General features: G+C 40.2%; 1 protein-coding gene across 2 annotated transcripts in view; it reads left to right on the top strand.

The window, feature by feature from the left end:
- BPGM (bisphosphoglycerate mutase) overlaps window positions 1-10,867 on the top strand; it is a 59,055-nt gene extending 48,188 nt beyond the window's left edge. The window contains exon 8 of one of the 2 annotated variants that reach the window (XM_062590993.1): window positions 10,794-10,867. The gene's annotated coding sequence lies outside the window, so the exon portion shown is untranslated. Of the gene's footprint in view, window positions 1-1,016; window positions 1,035-10,793 lie in introns of those variants that run through there. The other variant, XM_062591002.1, reaches the window with a different exon arrangement.
- Window positions 10,868-11,666: the final 799 nt, after the last annotated feature.

An 11,666-nucleotide genomic window follows, 5' to 3' on the forward strand; every position in this document is an offset into this window, starting at 1 on the left:
TGTTCCCCACCTGGGGCCATGGGACCAGCTCAAGCATGCCTGCCAGGTTCATACGCTGCCGGCTAGCACCTTGAGGAGATGTCCTCAGGCTACCCGGGAGGCCATGGTGTTGTTAGAAAGTGAGCGAGCTGCTGAGTAGGCTGAGCACCCTGTGGCTCTGTGCTTGCTCCTCAGCTGAGGCATGGACAAACACACTGTGTCAAAACACAATTTGGGACATGATCCTCTTCCTGGTTTCAGGCTGTGATTCCGTGAGTCAGAGGAATTGCATTAAGGCAAATCCATTGTGAATGAGAAGAAAAACAGGTCTGTACTTTTTTAAAAAAAGGTTAAATGCTTGTCAAAACTTTGGTTCTCATCTGGTGTAGCTTCCTGCAGGTCCTGCTGGGAAGATGGGTCAAGCTATGGGGAATGGGATCTTTTGTCTCATGAACAAGGTGTTAAATATTTTATGAAATTCTTGTGTTGAAAGCTGCAATCCAAATGATTCAAAAAAAGGGTTCGGACCTGCATACTTATCTTCCAGAAAATGCCTGTATGAATTTCTCTGATTAAAAGTAGCAACCACAAGGGAAATTCTCAGGACAATTTTGAATTCAAAATAAAAATGTAACAGGAAATTAAAATAAAAAGGAAAGACCTATGACCAATACCCATTAAGAACCATTTGACCAGTGTCTAGATTTCAGCTGCATAACAAATCTAGGCAAACCACCAAGAAATACCTATTTGTTATGCTTTTTGGTTACATTTCTCAAACTCAAACCACTTTAAGTAAATAAAACTGACTCAGGAAATTAGTGTTTTAAGGTTTTCCTTGAAATATTTGTAACTGTAAAACATACTTTACAGTATTAATGTCAGCATGCAATCATTGTTTTTATCCTGCAGTCGTCATAACTGGATATAACTAATAATTAGGGGCCACATCCTGATCCCATTGAACCTTTTAGAACTGCTCCTTTTACTTTATTGAGTCTATCAGTGACTGTTTGTATTTGGTATATATTTTTTAGGTAAGAGAGATTTTGACTGATGACAACTTGAACTTTCCTCACAGCAATTTCTCAGTTCTCTTGAGTGATATTTTTTCTGGAAGACAGTGAATACTGATCTAACATTAATGAGCAACTGTGCAAAAGGTTGTCCTGTTTCAGTCAATGACGTGACTTACAAGTAGCTTCTTACAAGTTGGAAGTGGCTGTTCACCACTGGGCTGGCAATGCTCTTGCTGGATCTTGGATCTCACACAACCTGAAGGGGCAATGCTGGGTGCAGAAGCACTCTAGGGACTACACAGCTACTCCATGCACAGCACTAAAAAAGGGGCCATCCAGACTGATACAAAAATACAATGGAAAGAGAAAATGGTAGTTAACTCTAATTATTTATAAGTCTGAGCAGACAAATAATAGACTTTCTTCTCAGAGTAATATTTCCTGATACTCAGTGTTCCTGATACTCATTTTTGTAATGAAAATCTAGTATATAGTGTGTGAGCACTATATACTATACTATATACTATACTATATACTGTATCTCTCTCTCTATATCTCTCTATATAAATATACACTGCAATAGATAACTGTATAGTACTAATTGTAATGGAACACTGTACATCTTACACTACTGTACGTCATACACTATTGTTATTCCATTATAATTACCTCACTGTTTTGGTGTATTTGCATATAGCGGTCTGTTGTTCTTTTAGGTGTTTTTTCCTAAAACAGAGCTTTTTAACACTTTCCCTCTTCCTGCCCAACAACCAGAGGTGAGTTGGATCTCTTAAAACTCAAACGTTTCTTTCTTTCCTCTAGGCTAAGAACAAGCCTGAAAAATGTCAAAGGAGGTAACATATTTATTGATATATCTCTATGCATATACATAACATACATACATACACATGTATATATAACTATACATTTTATATGCGAGAAACATTCAGTTTGGCAGCACAGGTTTTTCAAGTGGTCATACCGTACTATCCATAAAAGTGACATCAGTTGCTTCCCCTGCTTGCATAACATCCAACATTTTGGGGGTAGAGAGGTTGGAAGTCAAGCTGGAGCTCTACTGCTGTGAGAAAAAGCTGGCAGAAGGCCCCTGAGCATTAGATCTTCCTCCCTTTGCTCTTGAGCCCAAATAGTTGTTTTATTGGCCTTCTAGGGCGGCTGCTAGTCCCATTTGTTTCTTCAATTGGGAGAGAAAGAGAAGTCTCTTAAAGATCTTGCACATGTTTTTTGTTGTTGCCGTTTGTGGAGCTGTTGCTGTGTGCTCAGAGGGGCTGTGATGTTTCCAGGAGCAGCAAATTCCTGCATGTACATAGGCAGATGCTAAAGACAGCCCACAGCAAGATAGGAGGATTCCTTCTTTGTATATTTTCTATATATCTAAATGAATAAGAACAGAAAACAACCGAATGAATTATTCTGTGAGTACCTCCTAATCAGCAGAAATGAGCTAAATCATACAAATACTTCTGTGAGCAGTAGAACAGAAGACAGTAGTGTTCTCTATGGAGCAAACCAAATCTTGCTTGATTGACTTTTTCACTCAGTTTTACTAAGGTTTTCTCTGACTTCAGACTATTTTGTAAAAAATCATTTCCTGAGACAATGTTTCAGTTCTCCTCCAATGAGTATTTTGGCAGGATGTTGGGGGCTGCTTCATTCAAAGTTAGAAATGAAGATCACAAGTAATTGGGCCCACCAAACCTGTGAATCCTCCACCCTCAGACTCCCCTCTCCCCAGCTGTCATTTTTCACAAGACTTGCAGGAGCTTAAGTGGGCTCAAAATTTATCAAAGGAAAAAACATGGCGCATGACTAACAGTCCTGTTTTCTACAGAAAACAATGTAAAAATTTGTAAGTGCAGATTATAAAATAACTTTTCAGCCTCTCCTAAAAAGTACTTTCCCAAAGACTGAAAGATACTGACTATATGAACCTCTTCCCCTTTTATGACCCTAAACAAAGTATGAAGTTTTCCTGTGAGGATGCAGTCAAACATGCATTGGAAACCTCTTGTGTCATAATTTGTACAGACACTGAGATAAAAAAGATAATAAAGCTGTTTGAGGTCTGCAAGCTGCCTGCTGCTGCAGAATGAACAAGCCTTCTCTATAATCTCCTGTACCACTTGGAAGTCTCCCATCTAAACCCCCAAGCCTAGCTGTGCTTAGCTCTATAAAAACCAGACAGGAACAGGCATATTTCAAACAAACACCATGTGCTACTGTTGTCAAGAGTTGGTTAATTTTTTTCCCCTAAGAGTATTTCAGAAAACAAATTTTTCTTCTTTTGTTGAGAAAAAAATGAAATGACAAACCACAACTTTGGGGTACAAATATTTTGTTTATAAAAACTGGAAATGATTTTGGGAAGTGGTTTTTAAAGATTCTTTTTTTAATACAAAATAGTTTTAAAAAAGAGGGAAAACCTGATTTTAAGTCTAGTCTTCTTTGTCCAAAGTGAAAACATTTTGTGAGGGGGGGAAAAGGGGGGAGAAAAAGCTTTTGTTAATTCCTGCAGAAATATTTGGAATTTAAAAAAATATTTCTATGTCTTTGTTTGTATCTTTTATTCTGTGCATTTTATTGTCGTCATTGTCTTCCCAGGATGCAACATTATTTATCAAGAAATTCTGTTAAGTACGTCATACTCTCAAAGGAAGGTGGTAAAGGGGAAGAGAAGGAAGGTGGCTGTTGCAAGACAGCATTCCTGGATGCAAAAGACTTTGCTAAAGCTTTATGCAAGGCAGATAAATAGGTTATAGAAGATTTTCTTCCCACAAAGAATGTTTGCAATGCGTTGTCCTTTCTTCTCTTGAAGGTACAGCATATATGTCATCATTGTTCTCACATCAAACTGCTTTCCATATTGAGAAACTTCATATCTCCTTGTAAAATTGCAGCTCTTCGTAGACAGTTGAAAGTTCAAGATGGCACTGGGATCTGGAATATGATAAACTATTGTTTGTACGTATGCATATGGTCTGGGCATATGCATATTCCTAACAGTTCACCGAAGTCTCACTCTGATTGTGAGCTGTCAAATACTGAGAAGAAATGAACTGCAATATATAATTTATTTTGAACATGAGACAGTCTCATGAGGCTTTTATAAATTCCTGTGCTAGTAGGCTCAATTACTTTACTTAATATAATTATTTGTGCTGTCATTTCTTTTAATGGCAGATGTAGCTAGCAGAGGGAGACAACACGGCCAATAAATAAGATTGCCTAACACTTTTAAAGAATAGTTAGGCTTGTCTAGATCCTAGTTTCACTTGTTAATATTTTTGTTAAACTTTAACCCTGAAGGCTGGTATTTTCCACAGCAGGAGTTTGCCTCAGATTGGAGCATCTAAAGTCCAATCACAAATGGTTTGCTGAGTCTCTGGTTAAGAAAATTGTTGCTTTTGGCAATGTGAAAAGATTCAAGGAGAAGAAGGAGGATGGAGTCTGTCCTGTACATGGAAGGGTAGGAGGAAGGTGACTGGGTGAACAGACCGATGACAATTAGTGACAGGGATGAAGGTGACAACTGAACTGCAACTGAGAAAGAAAAAGTTAGGATCACACAGATTCCAACTGAAACTCAGAATTTCTTTTCTATTGGCCAAGAAGTGGCTCTGAAGTGGAGTCTGCTTTTCCCTTGGATGTGGTCCATGTTGGCTACATCCATATGGGTGTGGAGCCCCAAGTGTGCTGTGACGCTGAGTGCTCTCTCAAGATTCGGCCTGTGGCATCTGTGTTGTTCTTATAGACAGCTTGAACTGAGACGACTGTAAACCCTGTCCACGCTTGTGACAGGCAATATTTGGGCCCTTCTGGAAGGACTGGAGGCCACCCTACCTGCATCGATCATTTGTCAGCTTGTCATGGGCATGAGAAACTGCCCACAGCCTGAGGGCCTGCCCACACAGCAGGTAAAGATTATCAGTAAACTATAAAAGTCAAAGATTTCCCTGTAAATATCTGTATGTATGAAACAAGGGGCACATGCATCCCTATGCAGAGTGGATAGGCTGCTTCAGAGACATCCCCCTTGTTGTGGTGTCTTTGAAAGTACATAATATGGACAAATGCTGAGTCTATTCTTGGGTATAGTCTTGTTGCTCTTGTGCAGCCATGTACATGCTTCTTTGGAGGATAAGGGCTGGTTTGTTAGCTTGTGTGGTGCATGCTTTTGCCATACATCTAATGCTGTGGGAAAACAAGAATAAGCCCAACAGTGGCTTTACTGCCTACACTGACCTGTGACTGCCAGATAATCTGCAGAAATTTTCACTCCAGTATCAGTAACTCCTATCCTGAGAGACACTGCAATGCTCCAGCTTTCTTATCTAGCTTTATCTCCAAACTGATGGTCCTCTATACTAGACCCTCTTGTGCTTGTGATGTCCTGGAGGACTTTATTTAATGACTGAAAATGCCATGTAGTCCTGCAAGGGAGAACCAACAACGGCTTTTCAGGCCTTCAAGCAAAAAAAAAAAAAAAAAAAAAAAAAGGCAGCTGCCCCCAGTGGGGTTGTAGCATGTGAGGTGTCTCAGCACCATCATGAATTGCCAAGAGGGCAGGAAGCCCTAGCCAGTGGGGTTCTTTTGGAAAAAAGAAATGCTTTCACCACCAAAAATTACAACGTTCCTCAGGAAACAAAGCCAGCATAGGCCTGGTAATAAAGGTTGCTTTAAACTCCCAAGCAGCCGCAACGTTCTTGAAAGTGAGGAGCTAAGGAAGAAGTGGGTGGTAGTAATCCCTCAATTCGAAGAGCTTTACCATATGAGTATCACCCAGGGAATTCCCCTTAGCTACTTCGCTGTGACACTGACATTGCTGGAATAAGCCTAAGAGACACGGATGAACACTGTCCATAGTTTTCAGAGGCTTGCAAATGAAGTTTTGTCCCAGTTCTGAGTCTCATGTTATAGTACTTTTGTTCTGTTCTACTACCTGGTTGCTCTTGCTCCATCTAGTGAGTAAATTTATTGCTAATTCTTACTTTGTTTTGGCTGTAGAGAGGGCCTGGGGAAAAAATAACATAATTTGTGAATTTTACCTATGCAAACATGGGAATCACTCAGGAAGATTTTGAGTTTGAGTTTGATTTTGCTGGAAGGATTAAGAATGACAGTGATTTCTGCTTACAGCTGCTCATTGACATGTCTTTTAAATTCTTTTAAAAAGACTTGAGGGCTTTTTTTAAATGAACTTTCCCATGAAAATCTATTTGTGCTTATATTCAGTGGGTGGATTTAGTTGTTATGTGAAGCAAATGAGGGGGAGAGATAAATGAAAAAAGTTGCTTTAAGTACTTCTACCGTATTTGTTAAAACCCATCTTTTCTATTCTTGCTCAGCAGCCAAAAATGCATTCCTCTTTTATAAAAGAGAGACCATAAGGGCACCAGCTCACAGATCTCTAATGCAATAAAGGTCATCTCAGAGACTTACAAGAGGGAACCTATCCTGCTGGGCACTGTAGCAGAGATGTGGCATAGTGGCAGCTGCTCAGGGCCTGCTCTGGTGAAGTCCCTAGGACACAAGAGGGTCTAGTATAGAGGACCATCATTTTGGAGATAAAGCTAGATAAGAAAGCTGGAGCATTGCAGTGTCTCTCAGGATAGGAGTTACTGATGCTGGAGTGAAAATTTCTGCAGATTATCTGGCAGTCACAGGTCAGTGTAGGCAGTAAAGCCACTGTTGGGCTTATTCTTGTTTTCCCACAGCAGTGAGGTCTGCATTTACCACCTTTTCCTTCCTTGCTGCCTTCTCTCTCTCTCTCTCTTTTTTTTTTAACCTCTGAGACCATCTTCCCTACCCATAGCCAGACACATCTCATGGCATATTCATCCTTTCCATTTTCCCTTTTTATTTCTGGAAGACATCCGTTGAAACTGTGAGAGGAAAGCAGAAAGAGAGGGAAAAAAAAGAAGCTGTGGCATCTTTGCTGTGGGTTTGTTTTTGGGATCTTGTTTGATACTCATGGAAGAAGACCGTGCTCCTTCCAGTTGGCTCCAAGCATGACCTGGTGCTGTGGCAGGCCCCGTCGGTGCACACTGTGGTCTGACCTGCCCGGGGCACTGCACTCACTCCACCGCTTTCTCTGCTTGTCTCCCATGACCTTGCTGGCTGTCACAGCCACCTCCCTCTGTCTCTATCTGGGCCCAGCTGTGACTGGTGGTCACGGCCAGTGAGGTGGCCCTGCCATCAGGGTGCCGAACAGTGCTACGGGGTCACCCTCCACCACCTCCTGCCTGAGCCCTGTAGCCATGCATGACCAGGCTGGAGTCCTGTTTGCTGCATTGGAGCACGCATGTGGTTTATAGAATGGTGACAACATGATGTGCGTATTTCAACCAGATGTGATGGCTATGTAACGTGGTAGCAGTGGGGACACTTGACTGCACAGTAAGTGCCATTTTCTTTGCGTAGAAGTTTCCTAATTTTATTTGAAAACTCCTGTTACTACTTTTGAGGTTGGTTAAGCTCATGTAATAGATATCCAGTAAGTATAAATGCATATATACATGTGTATATCCTGAAAGCATATTAGTTGAAGACATAGCACTTCCATGGTTAACAGTTTTCTGCTTTTAAGTGAAAACAGATTTTTATTTTGAAAAAAAAAAAGTAAGGGAAATTTCCTTATTTTAGTACGGAAAATTCTCACTGCCCACCTTCAACAAAAACCTTGAAAGAAATCTCAGTACTATTTCATGCCTGTTATGACCAAAGTTATACAGAATTTACAGAGAGTAACTGAAAGCTTTTGCAGGACCTTTATTGCTTTGTTTATTGGTTCAGCATTAAATTCTATAAGAACAGAGAACAGTATATTAACCATTTAGAGAGAGCCTGATCCAGGTGTTCCCTTTACACAGGGCTCTGTGCTGTTAATATACACAGTGCAACTCTTCTGTACAGTACCATTTTCATATTTTTTGAGCGTAAGAAATTATTTTGCTAAATTCTAGTGTTGAAGGGCTAAAAGCAAAGATAAGGAAGTCTATTCCTGTATTTACCTTCATCCCTCTGCTGTGCACAGTGGAACTCTGGCAGTCATCCTGGTATAAAGTAGGATGGAGCCAGGCCACTGGTGGCCTGGGGGACACAGGACACACCATGCTGAAAGAAATGTATCAGTTCAGTGCATAGTACTCTGAAATCTCTTGTCACTATTGACTGTAACTGGGTGCTAAAATCCTGCTTTTCTGAAAAGTTATAAATGCTCAGATGACATTTGCTACAGTGTTTGTCGTGATGTCTGGCTGTAGCCAAATTAAAGGTCAGGCAGTTGGTTTCTCTTGATGTGTAGCTTCATATTGACACTGCCTCTTTGCTTCTTCCATTTTAGATAGATCACCATTTATGCAATTATGTGCCATTAGGTTGCTCTATCTATGAGAGGACTGTAGGTCATTTGTCAGTCATATATATACTATGGACATAACCGTGGAGGTAAAGGGGTTTATTTATTTTTTTCTAAATATCCATAGTCAAAAATATTGAAGAAGTAGCCTATCTAATTGTCATAGTTAGGAAAAGGAATGGCTGCCTAACTTGAGCTTTCTCACCTACTTTTTGTGGGTTTAGTGGCCTTGCATGACCTTCACAGTGAAAATGCTGCACTCTCATCCTGTGTGTCCCTTGAGTCTGATTCAAGGATTTCTACTTACCTTTGGACTATCACGAATGCTGTGGTCTTTAATCCCATCATCAAAAGCTCCAGATTTGCATTTCTCACCTAGTCAGCAGATTACCATTTGCAGGTAAAAAACAAAAAACAACAACAACAAAAAAAAACTATATAAAAATATATATAAATACATAAAAATCTTTCACGCTTTGAAACAGTGGAGGCAGACATAGTTTAATGTGAAAATGGTTTGCTGTTGAAGCTTTGCTTTGTGTACCAGATCTTGTTCTAAGGAGCAGAGAAGCTAAGGAATTAATGCAGAAAAGCAGAGGGAAGGAAATACAGATGAAGAAAACTTCCAGATGAATTAGAAATTGTAGATATCTGACAATAAAGTACTAGTGTTGCTACAAGGCAATGGTAAAAACATTCAGGGGGCAAAAGATAGGCAGATTAAAACAATGTGTGGGAGCTGACTGACTGCTCATTTTTCAATCCAGTGGAAGATAAATTAATACACTTTGGTGAAAAATATCAAGGAGAAACCTTCAAAATATCTGGTCACCTGAGTCTTCTGCTTATGTCCAGGAGTTGGCAAGAATTGTGTGAAGAACCAGATCATTTGTTCTGTCCCTCAGTAGGTGTTTTAATAGTTTCCATGGAGTTCAAACAAAGGTTAGAGATGCCATGATTATGTTCAGGAAATGGGACAATTGGATTGGACAGAAAACTATTTTTAAAAGACTGAAAACTGTCCTGTAAGCTTTTGGTATTTAATTCATCAGTTTATCTAACAGATAACCAGGCATTTCCTGTAGTGAATACAACCGAAGGCTTTTAGCTGTGCATGGGAAAGTGAGGGTGAATTAAGGAAGCTCAAGTGGTTCCTAGACAGAACTATGGAGAAAGATAGATTACAAGAGAAGGCTTGTGAATTTACAAAGTGCCCATGAAGAAAAAAGCAAGGTGTTACAGTGGGTGGCAGCTACTGAGCAGCCATTTGGGATAGCTCGTGTACAAGACAGCAGGTACTTTATCAAAGGTGAAAGAGTCTGTCTGTGGAGCTATTTAGAACATACTGTAGTTTCCTGAGTAAAACTTAACCAGTCATCTAATCCTTTTCCAGAATTTCTGTTTTTTTGGAAGGCTTTTATGTTGAAGGACATTCATTTCCCTTGAAATATTTCATGTGTGAACCTAGTTGGATCCACCTGGAATCAAACCTGCCTTGCAGACCGCTACAGAACATTTTAGTTGGTATTTTGAAATGGAAATAGAAGTGCTGAGACAGCACCTGAGAAGGCTGTTCATATGGTATCTTTAGCATGGGTTAAGCTGGAAATACTGAATATTTAGGGCAAAAACCCTAAGAAGAATTCAGGAAGAAAGAATAGACCACATGCTGTGAAATGCAAGTCCTACTGAAAATCAAGAAGCTTGAGAGCTCCGCACTTCTTGTGCAGTGCGGAGTCATGATGCTCAGGGAAATGGGAGCTGGGGCAAAAATTCCTACTGTCACAAATGTGCAAGGGGATCCTTATGGAGAACAAGCTCTGTCTTCAGTCTCCTGCAAAAGGCCTCATCTCTTGCTACAAAGAGCCTTTTGGACTCCTGATAAAGAGGGAGGAACGCTGCCTGGAAATCGCTGCCTCCGCACTGGCAGCTCTCGGGTCTCCCCAGGGAGACCTCTTAGCCGGGGTCTGGTCTGCTCTCTCTGAGCTTGACTGCCCTGACAGAGTCACACTCCAAGGAGTCTATGGCAATTTAGTAGTTTGCAAAACCCAGTTTAGTCCAGCCTGTGCTTTAAAAAACAAAAAACAAAAAAACCAAGTATTTTGACTTTCTCTTTTAGAATCCAAAACACCCATTTCAGAAGGAACATATAAATAAAGACTTTTCTGTACATAAAAGAACTTTATGAAATAGAAAAATCATCTGCATTGTGAAAAGGTACTTTCTCTTGAAATGCTATCTGAGGGGAAAATGCACAACCAGGTAGCTTGGTAAGTGACTGATGCAAAATCCTTCCTCCTCAACTAGGCAACTGTTGCAGACAAACTGTGCCCTCGCTATTAAGCTTTCATTCAGATTCATGTTCTCTTACATTGTGGATATTCTGATCTGAGGCTTATGTTTCCATTCCTTTTCAGGAACTATACAGCTCGTACCCAAGTTTTCTTGGCATTCAAAGACTGAACAACACCTCTGCGAACTCAGAGCTGGGGAGGCAAAATTCCTTTGTGTTTGCAAAGGGCAAGTGACACCCCTTCTGCAAGCCCCAGGCCCGTGCCCTAACCCTGCTCTGTTGCTTCCCGTGCCTGGGGCCATGGACCCTGCTATCAGCACCAGGCTCTGCGCTCTCTACTGTTATGACCATTTTAAGACATCAAGAACTAATAGCACTGGTACTCGGCTTTTAAGTTTGGGAACATGCAACAGACCTTTTTATTCCTGTACACTGATTCTAAACCATCAAACTTGATTATGCATTTTTATTCAAAGTTTCTACTCTTTCAAAGGACTAAACAGTGCAATTCTGCCCGGGGTATTTGGAACCAGTATAAAAGTACAAACACTATTGGCAAACCATTTCTGTTATTTTTGCAGTTTGATTATTAACAAACTTAAATATAATTTTTCAACTCTCTATTTTTTTATTCCAATTCTTTAATGTCTTCCAGATAAACTCCAGGTTCACTGGACTGGGTGGTAGCTAGGCCTTAAATTTGATCCAGAGGAAACTGCCATGCCCATTTTGAGCATTCTTGATTTGCCTGCTTTTGCTCTTTTATTTTTAGCTATATTTTGTATTGCATTTCTCTCTGTGTCTGCATTTTATAATTACTACAGACTTCATTTTTTATGTGGCATTGATTCTTGGCACTGAACTTAAAGTCTGGATTTGAGAAAACTATGAAATTACTGCATCAGCACAACCACTTGAAAGTCTCTGTTGTGTACCCAACTCTGCATTTGTCTAACCTCTGTTCAACCACTATGCAGGATCCTATGTAATATATTCG

The sequence above is a fragment of the Rhea pennata genome, chromosome 1 (assembly GCF_028389875.1).
Source record: "Rhea pennata isolate bPtePen1 chromosome 1, bPtePen1.pri, whole genome shotgun sequence".
In the NCBI taxonomy this organism is placed as follows: Eukaryota; Metazoa; Chordata; class Aves; order Rheiformes; family Rheidae; genus Rhea; species Rhea pennata.